The sequence below is a fragment of the Epinephelus lanceolatus genome, chromosome 10 (assembly GCF_041903045.1).
Source record: "Epinephelus lanceolatus isolate andai-2023 chromosome 10, ASM4190304v1, whole genome shotgun sequence".
Classification (NCBI taxonomy): Eukaryota; Metazoa; Chordata; class Actinopteri; order Perciformes; family Serranidae; genus Epinephelus; species Epinephelus lanceolatus.
The window spans coordinates 20,649,873-20,659,488 of NC_135743.1; positions in this window are offsets into that span (position 1 = coordinate 20,649,873).

Consider the following 9,616-nt stretch of genomic DNA (forward strand, 5'->3'; position numbering starts at 1 on the left):
CTATTTTATTTTGCTCCAAAGCAACCCGCAGGCTGTCATTTCCCAGAAAACATAAAAAATAGAATTCATGAATGAGTCCCCAAATAGAGATTAATGAAAAGAATTCCATTTTCAGTTCATTGTGCAGAACAAATTCATTCGTATCTCTCCGTCCTTGGCCCGCTGCAGAGTTTAATGTAAAGCTACAGTGTGCTGACAGGAGACCCAAGTAGGGGAAATCACAATGAGGGAGGAGGGAAATTATGCATAAATGAAATCTTCTTACACATCCTTCAGCATCCTTTTTCAGTTAAGTGTTAACATGATGTTTCAACACTGACACACTTGAGCATCTTTTAATCCAGTTTGAGCAACATCATCTGCCTTGCTTGGAGTTTTGGTGACTCCTAATACAACAGAAGTAGATGTGAAAGTATGTATTATCATAAGGCTGTGGCCATTAGCCAATTCATTAAGCAGTCAGTGCACATTATTCAACACCAATATTGACAGTTGTATAATCGTTTAAGTCATTTAATGAGGAAAAATTACAGACCTTTGCTGTCTCCAGAGCGGGACATGCGAAGATTTGCTGCAACTGAAAATCTTTGGGTCTTAAACTGGACATGGGACAAAACAGTCGATTTGATGATTACCTTGGGCTTTGAAAAAAGTACTGGGAGGTTTTTTTTAATGTTTGGGTTTAAAAGGATAGAATAGTTGATTAATGATGGTTGATAATGATTAATGGTAAAATACCTATAGCTTTGTCCTTGATGCAGCATCCATAGGTTCAATTCTGACCTGTGGCCCCTTGCTGCGTGTCATCTCCTCTCTCTACCTCCTTTATACTTAACCTGTCCTATCTGACAAACGCAGAAATATGTAACAATAACAGACAATGTTATGACATATTTTATGCTATACTATACTATGTCCTTTTATGACACACTATATTAGGACCTTTTTGTGCTATACCATACTGTGACTTTTAAAACTAAATTTTTATGGAAGACATTTTAATGGCAATGTATATTCTTACTTTTTAATTAGATTTTTATTCCATGCTATATTGTGACTTTTTTAATGACAAACTATATTTTGAAACAATTTGTCAGACACTTTATGTTGACATTTTTTATGACATTTTAATGGCAAACTATGCTATGAGATATTTTATGACATTTTACTTGCATACTATACTATGACATTTTTCTATATGCACTATGACTTTTTTTCTGAAACTGTAATGGCATACTATAATATGACATTTTTTATGACATTATAATGGCATATTATACTATGACATTTGTTATGACATATTCATTACATACTATGACATATTTCTGAAATTTCAATCGCATACTATACTATGACATATTTTATGACATTTTAATGGCATACAATACTATGGCATTTTTTATGACATTTAAATGGCATACCATACTGTGACATTCTTTACAACACTTTAATGGCATACTATACTATGATTAAGGTCATGATTTTTGAGGACATACTATAGTATGACATTTTTTCATGAATTTTGACGACATGCTATACTATGATGTTTTTTCGTTTTTGACGACATACTATACTATGATGTTTTTTCATGATTTTTGACGACATGCTATGCTATACTATGACGTTTTTTCATGATTTCTGACGACATGCTATACTATGATGTTTTTTTCATGATTTTTGACGACTTACTATACTATGATGTTTTTCATGATTTTTGAGAACATACTATGCTATGATGTTTTTTCGTTTTTGACGACATACTATATTATGACGTTTTTTCATGATTTTTGACGACATGCTATACTATGATGTTTTTTTTCATGATTTTTGACGACTTGCTATACTATGATGTTTTTCATGATTTTTGACGACATGCTATACTATGGCGTTTTTTCATGATTTTTGAGGACATACTATACTATGACGCTTTTTCATGATTTCTGACGACATGCTATACTATGATGTTTTTTAATAATTTTTGACGACATATTATACTATGATGTTTTTTCATAATTTTTGACGACATGCTATACTATGAGGTTTTTTAATGATTTCTGACGACATGCTATACTATGATGTTTTTTCATGAATTTTGACGACATACTATACTATGATGTTTTTTGATGATTTTTGAGGACATACTATATTATGACGTTTTTTCATGATTTTTGAAGACATGCTATACTATGATGTTTTTCATGATTTTTGACGACATACTATACTACGATGTTTTTTCATAATCTTTGACGACATACTATACTATGACGTTTTTTTATGATATCTGACAATATACTATACTATGACGTTTTTTCATAATTTTTGACGACATACCGTACTATGATGTTTTTTCATAATTTTTTATGACATGCTATACTATGATGTTTTTTCATGATTTTTTATGACATACTATACTATGACGCTTTTTCATGATTTCTGACGACATGCTATACTATGATGTTTTTTCATAATATTTGACGACATATTATACTATGACATTTTTTCATGATTTTTGACGACATACTGTACTACGATGTTTTTTCATGACTTTTGACGACATACTATACTATGATGTTTTTTCATGATTTTTGAGGACATACTATACTACGATGTTTTTTAATGATTTTTGACAACATACTATACTACAATGTTTTTTCATGATTTTTGAGGACATACTATACTACGATGTTTTTTAATGATTTTTGACAACATACTATACTACGATGTTTTTTCATGATTTTTGACAACATACTATACTACGATGTTTTTTCATGATTTTTGAGGACATACTAAACTTAGATGTTTTTTTATGACTTTAATCACTTACTCACATAATCACAAATTTTATGACATTTTAATGAAATACTATACTATGACATTTTTTGTGACATTTTAATGACATACTATACTATGACATGTTTCATGACATTTTACTTTTTTACACTTATATTTTACAGTATTTTTTTTTTCATAGTACACCATGACATTTTTTCTTCATGAAACTCAATGGCATAGTATACCATGACAGTTTTGATGACATTATGACAATAGCATACTATACTATATTTTTTATGACATTTTAATGGCATACTATACTATGACATTTGATGTTTTACGAGCATACCATACCATGACATATTTAATCACATTTTAATAGCATACTGTAGTATTACATTTTAAATGACATTTTAATTGCAATCCATACTTAGACGTTTTTAATGACATTTTTATGGCATACCATAATATGACATTTTTATGACATTTTAATCCCATTCTATACTATGACATTTAAATGGCATATTACACTATGACATTTTGACTTTTACAGCTTTTGATAGTCCAGTTTTGGTTCAACAAATAAGAAGTATAAAACTCAGTGTTTGTTTCTTTCTCATCTAAACAGAACATGAAAATTTCAATTGTTACAGAAAATATTTTTAATGCATAATTAGAGTCAGGTGATTCACCATCAGTTATACAGAGTAACAAGACCTATCTCACACATCATTCCATATTGTCTCCCCTTCATTCCTTTTTACCAGAACCCTGAGAGCAAATAACTTTGTTTAACAAACCATGAAATTGTTCCGACAAGACCTGAGAGGAAGGAAAGAACAGAGCGAGGGGGGAACAGGAGTTTAAATTTAAGTCTTAATTTGAAGGGCCTCATTCCAAAAAATGAGACGTTCAGTCGCTGAAATAATATAACAAAACAACTGCAGGCATGAGATGTCCAACTCACTGAACTGTTTCTTTTTAAAAGTTATTCAATAACTTAAATCTTTTCCTTGTCAGATAGTGACACTTCAGGTGAGATGTCTCTGCCTTTGTTTTGAGCTCTGCGTGATATGACATTGTTGTCCCAGAATACATCTGAGGGATTTTGAAGCAAAGTCTTTGATTTCATCCAAAGGTGGTGGTAGGTGGGTTTAGGATAGAGGATAAGGAGACTGAACCTGTCACTTCTCTTCTCTTTGTCAGCGGTGAAGACAAAGAAAAGCTGGCTTGTATCTTTATTATCTGCTGTTCGTGCTCTGGCTTTTTCCTTTCCTCCTGTCAGATATGTTGTTTGTCACAGAAAATCTTCTTTTTCTTTTTCTTCTTCTTCTTCTTCTCCTTCTTTTAAAAGAACATTTGATTATCTCATGTGTTTATCTGTAGCACCTTCACCATGCAGTATAAAAAAACCCTCATCAATAATAGCCTGTAATTAACAACTCATAGTCACATTCTCACACTACAAGTCCTTGCTGCAATTGAAATATTTAAAATAGTTTCAATATATTAACATGTTGAGTCTTTGGAGCTTTTAAATCAATATGAAGATAGGTTACACTATTTAAATTGTTCATTTTTTTCTCATGCTGTGTTGTGTAAGAGTACCAGGTGAAGTGTATCAGTTTCAGAGCCTTTTCACACCTGAAAGTCTGAACCAAAATTCACAATTTTGTATCAGTGTATACATTTGATCTGGTTAGTTATAGTTTCACGTTACAATTATGTGAGTACACTAAAGAGCTCTACAGGAAATACCCACCGTCAATGCTTACATGACCTGCGTCTCTCTGTGCTTGACATTGATTGGTTTGTAGACGGGCTCTTTGATCCTCTGGTCTCTCATCCTCTCAGAAAATAATTGAAACGTGTTGAAGTTCTTGTGAATTTTGCCAGTTGACTCTTTATTAAGTGGTCTCCTCCTCTTCATGGCTCAATTTGTTGTGTTATGTTGTTCATGGACAAACTGAAATCTATGTGGTACATTTATTTACCACCATTTGACAACTTGACTTACCTGCTCTGAGCATTGACTTGGCTTTCGTGACGTCACCCATTGGTTTGTGTGCTCCCGAGGACACTCTCAGCAGACAGCCTGTCACGCAAAGTTTCTGGAGCCAGCCCCAAGTGGCTGTTCAATGAACTGCAGCTGTTCCAAAATTCCTTAGGGCTTCATTTTTCAGTCTCGGAGGTTGCCGTTTGCTTTGAGTGCAGCCACGATCACTCATTCTGTCGCTAAACCCCAAACACATACTATACACTGAGGTGCTTCACTACTCTTAACACTTGACCATAGCCTGCTTAACCTCCTGTAATTGGTCCGAAACATCCAGAAAAAAATATTTTCACACCAAAAACGAAATGAACCATGGTTTAGTTAGACCCGGACCAAGACCACCTCTTTTCATTGGACCAAGGTTCATGTGTTTGGTCAGGACAGTTGTAGCGGGAGGTTTCACACCTGTAATTTTGGTTTGGCCCAAACTGAAAAGTCCAGAACTCTGGACCAAACTCTGAATGTAAGCATTGACAGAAGTTGAGATGAAAGAGAAATTGCTGAAAACAGTCAAAGTATTAGTTGCTGTGTGAGCACCAAAGGCAGTTAAGGTCTCATTTATGAGAAGAAAGGAGTTTAAGTGTTCATTGTTTACCCAGTGAAAGCGGATGAAGTGCCAATTAAAGTGCAATCAGCACTGGGGATTTCCGTTGAGGAGGAAGCTCTGAAAGTCGTTAAATTGTATGTTGAGTAAGATATGAAAGCAGGTGAACTGTCAGTTAAGTTTTAGTTTTAGATGATCACAGATGAAACAGTTAACATTTTTGGTTAAAGTGGAATCTATGAAACAGTTTAAGGGTCTGAACTGTGAGCAGTTGAGGTAAAGCTAGTTCGTATTTGTATTGCTTATCCCTTTCTGCCATTTCCTTTCCTAATATCAGACATGTTGTAAGTTGTAGTAAGTAAGTAAGTTGTAAGAAAATTTCTGTTTTTTTGGAGTAATGACTGGCTTTTGCCAAAGTGCCTGTACCAAGCTAAAAACATTAGATTCAGCACGTCAGAGGATATAATCGTGCCTTATGTCTATCAGAGAGGAAAAGTTACATGTCAGTGTCCTCTTCTCCTCACCTTGCTTATCTTGGAGAAATGATCCCAAGGAGTGGCCAGAAATGATTAGGATTAGGGATTAGCGAGAACACCATTACATGTATCTGTGTCCATAACTGTTCAACCAACTAGATTATCTGTATTCATATCTGTGCTTGGAATGGGCGGGCTTTAGGATGGAAGTGGGTGGGGATTAAATCTAAAGTGGGTGGGACCTAAACAGAAGTTGTTATTTTAAGCCTGATACTGATAGTTTGATCAGAAGTTGCTATAGTTACTGTTCATTAGAAAACTGTTTACAGAACAAACTCAGAATTGAGCTCCATTTGATTTTACGGATCAGATCATGACACATTTTACTCGTACGATACTTGTCCTCGTCAGAAGTACATTATTTGTACCAGATATCGTTCATCCGAGTCTTTGGCTCAACTCTAGGTAAGATTATTTATTGTAACAAAGATCAAAACCAGACATTACAAAGCTTTGTTGGCTTCAACCTCTACAGTCTGTCAGGCCAAATTAGGAACTGTAACTAATGTAATAGCCTCAACTTTATGGAAGTTACATCCCCAATGTAATATCAACTTTTGTCTTCTTAGAGGTTCAGTTTTTCTGCTTTCAGTTTATAAAAACTTAGTTCTGTTTTTGTTACCCTGTTAGTGGTGCATTCAACCACACAGCAGCTTTTAGGCATTTCTCTGTTGTTTGCTAGCAGACGTGACAGAAAGGCACCTTCATGCAAAACAAAGTCAGTGCAGAGAGATGAATTGTTTTCCCCTCTGGTGTGAGCGCAACTTAATTGCACTCTGTCATTGTACCTCTGCTGTCATCAGCCTGTAAATCTTAGTTAACATTTTCACAGAGTGTGATCTCATTTGACCTAACAGAAGGGTAAGGTGAATACGTAATATATCACAGTTTGAACACACACACACACACACACACACACACACACACACACACACACTGCTTTGCTGTTTTCTCTGTCTGGCTTGAAAACAACATTTTATTGTCATTCCTTTGTCCTCGATCACTGGGCAGTTGAAAATGTGAGTTAAGTGGAGTCGAAAATGTTTTGAAATGAATTAATATTTGAACCAGATCTCCATGACGTGCCGGTTATTCCCTGTAAAACTGCAGCCATTTGGGGCAGCTGGAGGACGACTGTGGCAGAGAGATAGTGACGGCTCTTCCCCCTCCGCTACACATCGACGGAAGGTCTTGCCAAGTCAGACAGCAGCCCCCACATGTCTGTTTCTGCTGCCCTGCTCAGCTTGTCAGGGAATGTGGGAGCAGCAAAGGCAAAAAAAAACAAAACAAAACAAAACATGAGAGTGGTGGGATTATCTGTAGTGTTTGTCCTTCACTAGCAGCCTCAGGTGCATTTAAATGGACAGTGATCCTCCCATTTATGTCTCCAGGCGAGCTTAAATTGTGCCCTTCACTTCTGCCCTTCTTTTCATTATCAGACTATTCCTGCACTGTAGCAGAGCACCGCGGGCCTCAGCTACATTTACACTTAGTATTTAAACTCACACACCTTTGCAACAGTCCTTTTTTAAAGTGACGGTAAGATTAATGTCACCAGATCCATGACATTTAAGTACCATTTTTTGAAATTACTATTAAATGTCAATCCTGTCAATAATGCATGCTGAATCTATTTAAGGCAAATGAAAAATCACTTGAAGCTATCAGGGCGAAATTAGGATTCAAACGACAGCGGGTAGAGTCGAATCATTTGGGGAGGACGGTATTAAATCTTGCTTTGTTGGCCTGACACCGTGAGAGAGGTGCAATGGCTAAACCCCATTAGTAATTTTCTGCTTATGACTGCTGGAACTTTCCACAACCCTGAGACATCCCCCTCCAATTAAATCCGTAATGAACTTCCTGGAAGCAAACACCGAAACAAATGTAAGCAGCAAACGAATCGAGTTTCTTTCCCTTCCTTTGTGACTCACTGCAGGTTGTTTGCTTTGAACATACTGTAACAACCTGCTGCACAAAATCAAATAATCAAATGTAGTGGAAAACAAATACAACAAAAAGCAGCACATTCAGGTTTGTTTAAGATCTGTAAATACTCCTACAGCGCCTGTTCCTAACGTGTTGGGAACCAGCCGATTTCTTGGCCTGTGGTGTTGCTGCTTGCAACTTTCTCGAGAACCGCTCATACAAACAACTTGACACTTGACACTGTGCTTCATGAGCCACACACCTGGGCCCCACACAGCTATACATTTATTATGATGTTTAGATATGAAAAATATTGAATGATGTCACTGTTCTGACTCATTGTACTCTAAGTAATGTACAAAATGCCCCAAAAGCACTTAAAAATATGCAACTCAATGATATACTACTTACTTATGGATTTATTAATTTCCAGGCATATTTGTCGCATGCATAGGGGAAACCGGGGATGGTTGTAACAAAGGGATAGTTGTAACACTCTCAGTTTGGCCAATTAGAAACGAGCTGTGGTGACATCATCAACATAGTCCATGCCCATTTACAGTTAGAGCTCACTGGTGAAGCCGCATGTCTCTGAGTCCAAATTTGTCTGTTCTAGAGCCAAAAAAACGTTTTTCAGGTGAGAAACCAAACATTTTCATCACAGTTGTTTTTTGCATAGTGTCTATTGTGTTGTATGCACAATTGTTTCACTTACATAGGTTCAAGTAGTAGTTTCTCTAGTTTAATTTGATGTGTTTCATTAGTGCTAGCTTTGAAGCTAAATGCTAAAAACGGTTAGCTCTTTCATAGCTGCTAGGCATGGGGAGGGTTGTAACAGTTCTTCAAAAGTGTGGATTTTGGGCCCACGAAGCCTGCACCCCAGGCAAGGACATCTACATTTGCCACGACTGCCAATCAGATTAAAAAATAGGCTATAGGTATTATGCCTTAGTTTGCTCAGATAATAGTTACTCTTCGAAAGTGTTTCTTGTTCAACTGTTCAAATGCTGTTCAAACGTCAACCTTTTTTGTATTTATGTTATACATTTCTATTAATTTTAATATTATAATTATTGTATCCTTACAAGTTTATTGTTCCTTCTTTATTATTCATTGAAATGCTTTAATACATTTAGCCTATTATGAATCTTTTTTAAGCACAATAATTTAATTGTTACATCCATCCCCAGCTAGTGTTACAACTCACCCCGGTACTGGGGTACATTATAACAATATACCTCTTTGCATTTGACATTAATTTCCATAATCTGTGATGGTGTAGTAGAGGTCAAAGTGTGTGTTATTTATAGCAGACAAATATGGGTACCACGTATCAAAATTTAAGAGCTCTAACAAAAAAACCCACTGAGTTACACTTGCTCAAACAAAAAGTGTTACAATCATCCCCGGTCTCCCCTACACTTTGACATAACCAACGTTGTTATAATAGAGCAGGGATTTAATTAGCTGAGGTATTTTGCCAGTGGTAACGTTATTAATGTTCTAAGTTATTGTGGCAAAGAAACACACACCCAAGTTGCAGCTATCTGTGGTCAGAAACATCAGTGAAATATACTTACGCCTTGTTTCCACTTGTACAGAGACAAGGCAACCGGAAGTCTATTTATTCCTATGGGTACAGTCGTGATATATGCTACAGATCTCCTCCCATCTGTAATATTTCGATCTAGAATTTGTCGTGAGTATGTTAAAACAACTGAACTTTTGCAGTGGATTTCGGAGAGAACGTATGACAGTGTGCTATCTTAGCTAACAGGC